Source organism: Cavia porcellus, unplaced genomic scaffold, assembly GCF_034190915.1.
Source record: "Cavia porcellus strain 051 isolate PalLab524CR breed Dunkin Hartley unplaced genomic scaffold, mCavPor4.1 scaffold_9, whole genome shotgun sequence".
NCBI lineage: Eukaryota > Metazoa > Chordata > Mammalia > Rodentia > Caviidae > Cavia > Cavia porcellus.
In genome coordinates, this window is record NW_026947492.1 from 47,012,995 (window position 1) to 47,025,820 (window position 12,826).

Sequence of the window (12,826 nt, forward strand, 5' to 3'; positions counted from 1 at the left end):
TGCTCGGCTTACTGTCCCCGCCATATATGGTAATGATTGATTGCTTCCTTGTTGCCGCCAAATCGCCTGTCCCCACGTGTAATCCCATGATTGGATAACATTAGCTACATAAGCCCAAGTATAGGAAGTGCCCGACGCACAACACGGAAGAAGCCGTCGAGGACGGACATGTATTGAGGTTGCTGCCCAGTCAATAAAGGTGCTTGCAGAGGCTAAGTGTTCGTGTGCTCCATTCCGCGGGACGGAAGCGGCTCCGGACAGCTGGTGGCCCGTACGGGGACTCGAAACCATTCCCGTGCCTTCTGCGGCTCCTGTGACTGTGTTGAAAAACGGTATGTACCTGCGGGTGAGCGGCGGCTTAACCCGGCCCTTGGTGGACGCACTTTAAGGGATCTACTGGTCGACCCCTTGCGGGGATCGACATTGCCTGAAAAAGAAGGGCAGGCCTCTGTTGGCTATTGCGCCTCGGGGCTCTTTAATTTTGTTAAGATGGGCAATATTAACTGCGGCCCCCTCGCCTTATCGCTGTGGTTGTTGCTTAAGGCGCGAGGGATTAGGATAGATAAGCAAACAGTGCTGCAGTTTTTCGAATGTATCGATGGTTTGGCCCCATGGTTTCTGCCTACCGGATCCCTCACTTTACCCTCCTGGGAGAAGTTAGGATGTGATATTCAGTTTGCTGAGGAACAAGGGATGGGTGTCACCCCATGGTTCGCCCCATTTGGGAGATGGTTTGGGCATGTCTCAAAACCGAAAGTATGGTAGGCGCAGCCCAGGGACTCAAAGAGGCACGCCACGCTTTCGAGCAGGCGCGCTCGGAGAGCTCCAGGGAGGCCTCAGAGGTTGGCTCACCGAGCCATTCAGATTCAGAGGGGGAAGACCCTAAGGTGGGCCCAGAGGAGGAAACTGACAGTAAGATAGGCCCACATCGCAATACAGGGCAGAAAGTTCATAAACCTGCTGGAGCCTTGTGTGAAGGGATGATGGAGAGCCTAGGGGAGGAGCTCGAGAGGGTGGAGAGTGATCTGCAGGAAATGCGCACCCCCGGCGAGGCGGGGTTAGTCCCGTCGGCCCCTCCCTGGGAACCACCCCAGGGAATGAGTGCCCCTGGTGGTTGGGGGCCGCCTCCTCCCTTCCCTGCCACACTTCTGTTCTCCGGACGCCGCTCATTTCATGGCCGTTTATGGGACGTCTTGTGTAGGGGCCTTGCCTCGTATGACGCTCCCAGCTTCTATCCGGTCCTCCAGGACCAGGCCGGCGCGCTTTATTATCAGCCCCTGGACATGAAAGTGGTTAAGGGGTTAAAAGAGGCAGTCTCCACTTATGGCCCCAATGCCCCCTTTACGCAGGCTCTTTTGGAAAACATAGGAGCCACCCCTCTGACACCCTCGGATTGGGCACAACTCGCAAGGGCGTGTTTGTCCCCAGGCCAATTTATGGACTGGAAGGCATGGAATGATGAGTATTGTGGAGAGCAGGCTGAGAAAAACGCTAGAGAGCGCAATGTCAGGTGGAACAAAGATATGTTATTAGGCCAGGGAGCCCATGAGCAGGATCAAATTCGACATCCTCAGGCAGTTTATGATCAGATTACTAAGTGTGCCATCGCCGCCTGGAAACAACTTGCCAAGGCAGGCGAACATACTGCCTGTCTTACCAAAATTGTGCAGGGAACGACAGAGCCATTTTCTGATTTTGTGGCCAGGATGTTAGATGCCGCCGGCAAGGTCTTTCCAGACCCTAGTGTAGCCCAGCCCCTGGTAAAACAGCTAGTCTTTGAACAGTGTACCAAGGATTCCCGTGCAAGCCCAGGACTGGGTTGGATCGGTGTCACAGCAGATCTCGCTCTCTTCCTTACCAACCAGAACTAAAAGAGGGATAAAAGATTGGTTGTGGCAGGCTGCGGGGGTGGTCTCTTCTCTGTTTGTCCCTGCAGTGGGACAGGCTGTTTTGCAGGCATGGACCTCCGAGCAGCTCGCGCTGACCATGGATGCAGTCAATCGGCTGAGCAACGCCACACGAGAGACCATCAAGGCTCAAAGGCAACAGATTGAGCTTAACAGCCAGGCTATACTTCGGCTATAAGAAGAGATCCAGCTCATCGGGCAGGAGATTGATGCGTTGTGGCAGGTTGCCACTCAACTCTGTGATCAGAGGTGGCTGCCTTTCCGGGTCTGCGTCACTCCTGTTCGCACCAACCTGACTGAAACTACAAAGACTATAACTAAATGGCTGCAGGACACTTATTTGCCAAAATTTCACAACCTGTCAATGATTGTTAGTCAGGAATTAGACGAAATAGAAAAAGTCAGTTGAACCCGGTTAGATTTGATTTGTCTACCCTGAGTGATGTTCTAAAAGGTTTATGGAATCATGTCACCTCTTGGTTCTCTTGGCCCAATTTGACTACCTGGATTTTTATTGCTGTTGCTATCCTGGTTGGATTAGTGGTTGTTAAATGCTTGCTTGATCGCTTGATGCAGACTCAACAACAAGTCAGATTTACAGCCATGGCGGCTATGCAGCTGGCGGAGGCTGGCCCATCTGGTGGTGGGCGGCTGCATATCTCCTTCATGTTGCAGAGCATCAGTTATAAGGATGCTGAATGGGCAAGCCGAAGACAGGTAAGATCAAGGTACCCCACCTTGCTCAACCTAAGACAGGCCCCGTTCCATTAAGACAGCGAGAGGTACCAAAGTGCGAGACCAGATGGTACTGCATGACATTCTACTCTTGGGGTTTTTGAAGAGAGATGTCAGGCTATATGTCTGTATGCATCTAGGTTTCATCCGAATTACCCTAGCCCTGCGCAAAAGGATGAGGCTTGGAGGTCCCTTCCGACGCGGGGGTGGCCAACCTGTGCCAGGGGATGACTTCAGAGCCATGCACAGCGGGGTACAGACCTCTGTAGTCACTTGGAAGGTCTCGCTGTCCTTCCTTGTAAATAAGAAAGGGGGAGATGTTGGGAGCCTGCCGTATTACCCATGAGAATATAGCCACAAGATGGCGTCCGCCTACCGCCTCGCTGCTCCCCCGCCCATCGTGTGCCCAAGATGGCGCACACATCCTGCTTCCTGGTTCTGGCTCAGCTTACTGTCCCCGCCATATATGGTAATGATTGATTGCTTCCTTGTTGCCGCCCAATCGCCTGTCCCCACGTGTAATCCCATGATTGGATAACATTAGCTATATAAGCCCAAGTATAGGAAGTGCCCGACGCACAACACGGAAGAAGCCGTCGAGGACGGACATGTATTGAGGTTGCTGCCCAATCAATAAAGGTGCTTGCAGAGGCTAAGTGTTCGTGTGCTCCATTCCGCAGGACGGAAGCAGCTCCGGACAATGAAGCATTACATCAAACAACTTAGTCAATACATAAATAATAGCAAAAATTTAGATTGGAATTATAAACTAAGGACGACAAATCACAAAATGATTAACACTATCATCAAAGCAACACTCCCAGTCAAATGTGAAAATTTTGAATTAGAAGTGTAAATGGTAAGTAAAAGAAACAATTCTGCCCCTAAGACTTTTTCTCCCATGATTAATTTCCACGATACTACAGTACTTTACTTTCATGAGACATATACATTCATTTTATTACAATATGGTACCAGCAGATGTCGCTACAATATTGCTTTTGAAAGAATTTGTAGTACCAGGTGCTTTCTATACTAAAATTTTTGTAGATTTTCTGCTAAAAGTGCATTTATAGAGACTCAGAAATTTTACTGATTTTAATTTAAATTATTTACTCAAGTCAATATTATGATATTAGACTTTCAACAGGGGGCGATGTCCCTATTCCTATGCCCTATCAGTACATGCCATTACAAATTTTTAGGAACACTCTTTGACTGCCATATAAAATATGATTATGTAAATGTGATGCATTATTATATCTTCTCAAAGGAGCTAAAAACAATGAAAAGAAACTTTTAAAACTTTTTTTCTTTTTGAAACTTTTCTACTCAGCTTCCATTCAATTGATAAATACAAATGAATATAAAAAATACTTCACATAGTTCTTAAAGTGCTTTTTTCAGAGACAATGCCTAGTGGAAAGAATCTTGATGTTTGCAAGAATGTAGACACTTATCAAAATTTCAAACCCCAACAAGCGGAAGATAACTTAACTTTATAGCTCAGCTCTTTTTTTCTTCCCCGTACCAGAATTCAAACTCAGGCAGGCACTGTGCCACTGAGCTATATCCCCCGACTTATGATTACACTTTTTTTGTTTATTAATAAAGATACTGTGCTGGGGATGCAAATCAGTGGTATAGCACTTACCTAGTATGCTTGGGAACCTGAGTTTGAACCCCATCATGTGGGATGGGAAGGATGGGAAACAGAGGGCATGCGAGAGGAGGGGAGGGAAAGTACTGGAAGTAAGAGAGAAGGGGAGACCGTAATTGTTAGATGGCTATTTTAATGACTTCTAATTTTGAAATTTTACTATTTAAAGGAAAAATAGAAAGAGTTCTTCTAAATCACTTATAATATCACAAAACACCAAGACTAAAAACAACAGACACAAATACAAATAAAAACTCAGAATGTATTTTGGAGTTAGTGGATGCTACAAGGATGATTATGCTTGTTTATAATTTTATAATACTTTAGGAACTTCTTCCTGTGAAAGTTCACAGAATTTTTTAAATTCAAGTTTAATGAATAATAATAAAAATAAAGAATATTGAGGACTGTTATCACTAAAATACAAAACAATTACAAAGATCAACTGCTGAAATACAAACTACTATAGAAATACCTATAGAAAGATCCATGAGAAACTGTTAGAACATAAAGAAGCTCTATATAGTCTCATTAATGAATTACAATGTTGCTATATTTAGCATAAATGCTAAAATATTGTCAACGAAAAACTATAAACTCAAGTTATTACACGCACACAGAATCTTACACAAAGTGCCCAAAACAGATATACATGACCAATCCGTGATTAGTAAACGACTTATTGAAGTCGGTGGGTTAAGTGAAATGAGGAAAATGCTAACTTTTTACTCTTTATAATGCTATACCACTTTGATTTTTTAAAAGCATAGACTTCATTTTATATTAATTTTATTCTGTAAATTCTTTTTTAAAAAATCAATTCTTGAATATTTAGGAACATACACACTTATTTACAAAATTATTCATCTTTATTTCAGCAGCGGTAAAGAATGTGAAAATTCAAAATAGTCTACTAATTAACAGTACTGTGTTTTGTTAGGAAGAGACATAAGTATATTAATTAAAATAAATACTTTTCTGCAACTTTCTGAAATTGTGACCCTAATGAACAAGGATAATTAAGCACTTCGATGAAAAAAGGGAACAAGAAACCATTGTGGCAGCTCTGGTTTTTTTCGCTTTGTTTTTACTCACTGAATTAGTTACAAGGAAACTCAAATACTGGTTAATATTATGTTAAATATTATATTATATATAACTATATTATCTCAACAATCATTAATTAAGCACTAATACATAAAACATGGTTGCCAATCACTTTGGGAAAGACAAAAATAGCTTTGTAGTAACTTAACTATTATTCTACACTACTAGAATTCAGTAAAATGTATTTTCTATCACCTCCTTAAATGATCTGATTAGAGAAAATTATCATATACAAAAAACATAAACAGAACACAAACCAGATTTAAGTAATTATATACATTAGTAATATTCTATTTATCGGTTATCTAATTTGCTATCAAAAATAAAACTTACATGAGAACAAAATTACTGAAACAGAAAATTCTCAAAACACAAATGACATTATGTTTGAGACACAAATGATTTATAATACAAACAATAACTAGATCTTCAAATTTTTTATTTAAGTATAATATTATTGGTACCAACACATAAATATATTTGGAGTGAATATAATTGAAAAGTTTAATTTGAAAGTCAAAAAAGCCAGAATATCTACTTAAATGCCTCAAATTTATGACATAGTATTTTTTCACCCTAACAAAAAACTCATGTAACTTGTTTTTTTTTTTTTTTTTTTTTTTTTTAAGCCTACAGCACCCGGTATTCCCAGGCGGTCTCCCATCCAAGTACTAACCAGGCCCGACCCTGCTTAGCTTCCAAGATCAGACGAGATCGGGCGCGTTCAGGGTGGTATGGCCGTAGACTCAGGGTGGTATGGCCGTAGACGTAACTTGTTTTTAAACTATTATTGTTTTACTTTTTAAAATCCCAGGTAAATGGTTAAAACAGTTTTGTAATTAATTTTACTAACTTATTTTCAATGGTAGAAACTGACATTACTATGAAGTTATAATTTAGTACTTGAGACTTGATCAATAATCATAAAGTTTTATTACATTTGTTCATCTTAAAACTATCAAGACTAACCCTGAATTAAGTTCAGATGTTCATTTTTCTTTTGTTCTTTAAAATTTTCAGTGCCCTAATCATATATATATTCTAATAGATTAAATAAAAAATACGGTTAAAATACATTTCGATGCTTACATAACACACAACAGGTTTTCATCTCTATCACTGTTTGAATGATAAAAGAGGCTAACACTCTTTTCTCAGCCTACATGTGGCACTGTACATGATAATGCAATGTTCTTATTGTAAGAAACTGCACAAGAAACTGAGGTTGGAATGTCAACAAATTAAATGCATCTCATATAGAATTGAACACTAGTTATTAGTTTTGTTCTCAAGAACCCAAAGAAAGTTACTGAAGCAGGCAGCAGTCATAGGTAATCAAATGTGATTGTAAGTCCCGAGATAACTATTGTGTGCTTTTTTCTGGTGTGTCCTAATATGAACTCAAAATGTTTGGACTCAAAGTTACAGTAACAACCCTAACAGAATCATGCTTCTCTTTAAACTTGCAAAGACTAGAACTATTTTTGCTTTAAAACTCAAAGTAGGAAAGATGCCATCAATTGCTAGAGAACCAATTCAGATTGTTTCTTTAAAAACTGCTAATTAGGATAAATTTTTCTCTTGACATGAGTCTGTAAAAAGAATATTCGTCAACTTTAAAGTACTTAAAAAGGAGCAGATTGTGACTTAACTGAGCCTAAAGTGAAATGCGGGTTTGCAGTTCCCTAGCTAATGAAAATCCATAGGCAACAACCAAATAAGATCAAAATGGTATTTCATGTAAAAGGCAACAGATTCGTTCAGTCTGAAGAGAAACCAGAGATTGGTGTTTCATGTAAATCCTAAGAAAAATTTAGCCAATTTTTAAAACCAAGGCATTGCTAGGAAAAAACATATAACCAGGACACTAAACCAATCTATTTTTTAAAACCTCAAAGACTGGCAAGCATTTTCATGTTTTTCCTTTTCATTTATAATGGCTATGAAAAAGATGAAATGTTTTCAATTAAACAGAATCTTTGAATCAGCATTAATTTATTTTTAAAAGTATATTGGTATCTATGTTATAAAAATAAGATGACAATTAGTTTTCATATTGAACAAAGTGAACAGCCATTTGATGGCACAAGATTAGGCTATAATTTTTACAAACTTTTGCTTATTTAATATCAAAGTTAAAATCTAAAGTAAGGAAAATATGTATCTCTGAGTAATTGAGCAAAAACACTTTGGAAGCTTTGGGGAACTATTATTTTATGCTTAACTGAGTACTCACAAAGTAATCTGATCTAAAGGAAAAGCATTCATGTTAAATACTCTAGCTTACTTCCTCTCAAAGATTATGAATTTAATTGATGTTATATACAATATAATAGAAATTAAAAATCAACACACTGGCCAAAAGAATAGTATTTAAAAATGGAATATGCAAACTAAATCCCAGAGACTACATTTTACAAATTAACAAACCATGGCCCAAGGAGATTAATGATCTGTTAAAAGCAGTTTGGCCCCTAGATACCCTTACACAATAGTAAACCCATTCCAATCATCCATGTACCTGCTCAAGTCTCAACTTGTAAAGAAGAATATTACAGAGATGTAAAGAGATCTTGGGCTGTATAAAAGAAACCACTCCACATGAGAAGTGGATGAAGAAAGCAGAGGTGGAAAGCACAGGTCAAGAGACAGAAAAATGATCTTTTACCTTGTATCATGCAGACTTTAAAGCAGGACAAAGGGCATGAATAGTCTTAAAGGAACCAATGTTCCTCATTTTCACACATTCCCTACCTAAATATGATTTGCATAAAAGTGTATTGTGCTAAAAGCTCCATGATGGTTTTCCTTACCCACATACCCTTCACAAAATAGCTATGTTTTGCATTAGAAAAACAAAGTCATGATTATTACCTCAGACCTACCAAATCCATAATCGGTAAGAATGAGGCCCAACAAATGATACAATCTGTGCTTTTGCAAAATCTCCACATAGTTCTGATGAATGTTAAAGTTTGAGAACCACTAGTCTCAATCACATTACAGAAACAACATCTCAATAGTTTTTAACAACAAAAAGTTATTTCTTGTTCATGCCATATGTCAAACAATTAGCTTGGCTCAACTATACATAAACTTTATTTTGTGCCTTATGGTGATAGAGAAATATGTATTTAGAACTATCACTAATTGCCAGAGGAGGAGGGAAAAAAGTGAATATAAGAAACTATATTCCAATTCCAAGATTTTATTCATAAGTAAACATAAATCACTTCTCATATTTCTTTAGTCATAGCAAGTCATAATTCCAGGCATGATGTCAGCAGATAGAAGTATAATGCTTCCCAAAAGAGGGGCAGCACATATTTTCAACAATAATATAGTCTGTCATATAGCCCATAACACATAATTGTTGGAATTCAATTGTATTTATTTACAATATTTATGGAAATTCAAAGCACAATTCCCTTTTCCACCTAAAACACTACCATCAGTCCTCCTCACATGAACTTCAATCTTTCACTTTTAGTATCATATTATTACAGATCTTTCTGACACTGTCTTTAGAAATAGGCTTGTCTACAATATGTTAAATAACATTTCATAATATGCATATGAATATATATATCCTTAGTATCATTCTTTATGAATTACTGAAGCTTTTAAAAATTCCACATTGTTCAGTTACATAACTTAAACGCTTGATACAGTGTATAACAAACATGGAAGGCTCTTAGTAAACATATGCTGAAAAAAATTTTATCTGTGTAATAATTAAAAACAAAACAAAACAGCCCTGCTTTATATTCCTAATCGGGTGCCAAGTTTTTTGGATTCATTTTTAAGAATTCTAGAGTTTACATTTTGTTTTTCAATCAACTACCTCAATGCTCATTAAGAACTCCCAAGGAGCTGAGGATTTATCTGTGGCTCAAGAACTTGCCTGGTAAGTGTGAGGTCATGAGTTGATTTCCAGAACTAAAACCAAAAACAACGAAAAGAATTCCCAAGGATTATCCCTAATATAAAGTTGCATTAATTTCTTTATATTGATATTTTGGTATGAGTTTACACTTAAATGTAAGTATGTATAAACAGAGGTCTTCAATCTTTTAGGAAGTATTTCACATATTCTAGATGAAAGATTGCAGTGATTATAATATAAAATTCCTAGCCCAAAGGAGGGAATGGGAATGCTACTGATACATACCACTAGGATTTATAATCCAGCAAAGGAAATTAGCCTATAAAGTTTGTATGACAGGGCACCATTCACATTTTTTCATTTATTCACTCAATCACATAGAAAAATATTTACAAATATTTACTAGTAGTTAGTTATTTATCAGTCAGGAAGGCTGCCAAGAGTAATTATGATTCTACCCAGAGTAGAACAACTTTTAATGCCAACGAAACAATTCAATAGTCAAATATTAAAAATTATTTTCTACCTGCAAGGAAGTTCATCTACTTAAAATTATAATGTATCTATATGTGAAAATTATCTGAGTAATGTAGAAATATAGCAAATAATGACTATATTAGATACACCATCACATGTATTTTTTAAAGGTGAATTTCTACATTAGATTCTTGCTTTACCAGCTTCAAATGGCAAATTATACATGTGCAATATTTTATAGGAACATCTTAGAATATTTAATCTACATGTTATTTAACATTTAACAAGAAAGTATCTTAGAGTATATAATGAGCCTATGTCAAAAAATGTTTTAAAATATTTTAAAGAAGTTAACAAAAGCCAAAGATGAAGGTCAGTGGAAGTGCATGTGCTTAGCACAACCAAGGCTCCAAGTCCAAAGTCCAGCACCACACAGACAGGCACGCAGGCAGGCAGGCAGGCAGACAGACACACACACAGACACACACAGACACACACAGACACACACACACACACAACAGTAAGCAAGCTATATGTATATATACTTCTTGAGTTTCACCCTAGAATAAATTACTGTATTGTTATGGCAGTGGTCTAACGTGGCGGAAGGCCAAAGCGGGACTCCTATCACTTTCTGCTTCTTCCTCAGCCTTATTGCAACTCCCTTTCCTGTTTGTGCAGGAAGAAAACCCCAATCAGCTCTACAGCATCAGCAATGCCCGCCCTAAGCACCACCTCCACTCAAAGGTTATATGCCCCATACCCTCCATATTCCAGCGGAAGGAGACAGCGTAGCTGCTATGGGTTGTGTGCTCCTTCCCACATCCCCATCTCATAAATCTGTTCTTTTTGTACTTTTGCTTCTCTGCTGCGCCAGCAAACTCTTTCACTTCTATGTGAGTGTATATGCATCTACTCATGTGTGTTCGAGTATATATATCATATACATACAAACATACGTAAGTATTCATAAATACTTATTAAAGATAAACAAAGGTGATGTATGGGCATAATATAAGCAGTTCTAATTATATATTAATGGCCCCTCAAATACTATCCTAGATAATGGCCAGTCTTTGTAAATTTATTTAGTCATTTTGCATATGTAAGTTAAAATGGTACTGAGTCAAAAACAATACTATTATTTCAAAATGCAGACAATAACACACTTTTCAGTTACATGAGTAAGGATTCCTGGGAAGTTTGGCAGTAGGAAAAATTTGGAAGAAAACTTTGTTGTAAGTCTTTTAAATCCTAAGCAGATATTTAGCATATTTGGCCTTTCTAAAAAAAAAGTCAGATTGGTTGGCTTTTCCTATTCTGCAACTCTAACTTAGTGAAAAAAAAAATATACTTTGTTTTCCAAAAAATTTGCACATGTGGGCTATATTTTAGATTTTCAGTATCCTGCCAGATTTAAAAAGAATCTAACACACACTGTGATGATATCAACAGGGTGTCAAAACTCAACATCCTTAAAGCTGGTCAAGTGTCCTTGACTAGAGTATATAGTTCACCCAACAGCCAAAGGTCTACAGGCAGGTTTTGGCTTCCAGAAGCTCTAATAGTTGCTAGCACTTAAACATAGGAATTAACTTCTGACTTCATGCCATTGTTTATTCTGTTTGTCAGTTCTGCAGAATAAAAGGAAGGGAACTCAGTTTCAGGGGCAAGATTCAAGAAGAGAAAAAAAAAAAAAAAAAGAGACTCAAATGACAACCACAGAGCAGAGCAAAGCAAATGTTGGTGCCTGAACATGGAGAGGACTTCTGTAATATTCATTTATGTAAATAAAAAGAAAAAAATGACAAAAAACGTTAAATAAAGGTTATTTAATCAATCTAAAAATAATTTCTTCAAAAGTTAATTTACTTATAAAACGATGTCTAATAAATGCCTTCTCTAGCCTGATACATAATTGAAAATATGGTATCTATTTTTCAAGAGTTCAATTACTCCTCATTCTATATTTAAGTCAGTGCTGAATTTTTGTGATAAGTATTTAAATCAGAAGAAGATATTTAGCATATTTGAGCCTTTCTAAAAACATCAGAGATAGAAAAGTTCTGATAGGATCTAAGAAAGACATATATATAAGCTAAAAAGCACAAGCATATATATATACTGGAAAAAGCCTTTGAAGGAGATGGGCAGACATCATTATGAAACACATTTATGAGGGTATTTCACTTAAGTCTGAATTTATTCCTTAAAGTCCTGGCACAATTCACAGATTCATAACTATCACTTTAGCTTTGCCAAGAAGTAAAAGGAATAGCTGGAAAATAGTGAAGGCTGGGCTTTGAGGGAGTATAAGAAAGAAAATCAGACATTGGGAAAGATTTCATTTTTAGCACTCCACAGCTTTCAGACCTTAGATCTCTGTTAGCATTTCTATGTTGGAAAGAAAAGGCTTCCTGAATTACCATTGAGGCCACTCTAAAGACTGCTCTTAAAACCTGTTTCCCCAAACAGTACTGAATGTACTTCAGAAATCTCATCTGTGGTATCCATGTTTAAAAACACTCAAACTCTGTTTACTTTTGCTAGAACACTTGAGACTACTCTATTTACATAATTAACATGGAACTCAAATGTTCAAAGTAAACAATGTTGACTGTTGACAGAACAATGGGGATAGATAAATAATAAGGAAGGACTTAGGTAAACTAAGAGCAAGTTACAAATATGGCTATTAGCTGGGGATTTAGCTTAGCAGGCATAAGCGCCTGCCTGGCAAGCACAAGGTCCTGAGTTCGATCCCCAGCACCAAAAAAACCAACAACCACCACCAAAGAAATCATAAATATGGTTATTATTCAATTTCTTTCTTCATAAAATAAAATATTAAAAGATTGTAGAAAGCATAAAATAACATGAAATAAAATATAAATAATCTATCAAAAGCAATGTTTGGAAAGGAACTACAAAGGCTATTCACAAAAATAATTAAAAACTTCTCAAACATAGGAAAAGGAAATGGTATTCAGATGAATGAGGCATACAGAACTCCAGCCACCCACAAACAAAACAGAGCGACACCCAGGCATATAA

The 12,826-nt window shown here is 37.5% G+C and overlaps 1 protein-coding gene and 1 non-coding gene across 2 annotated transcripts in view; both read right to left on the bottom strand.

Moving 5' to 3' along the window:
* Tmem135 (transmembrane protein 135) overlaps nt 1-12,826 on the bottom strand; it is a 271,301-nt gene that overhangs the window by 33,920 nt on the left and 224,555 nt on the right. The window lies entirely within an intron of this gene.
* On the bottom strand, nt 6,037-6,155 carry LOC111756392 (5S ribosomal RNA). Its single transcript, XR_002790878.1, has one exon. It is a non-coding gene; the product is annotated as a 5S ribosomal RNA (ribosomal RNA).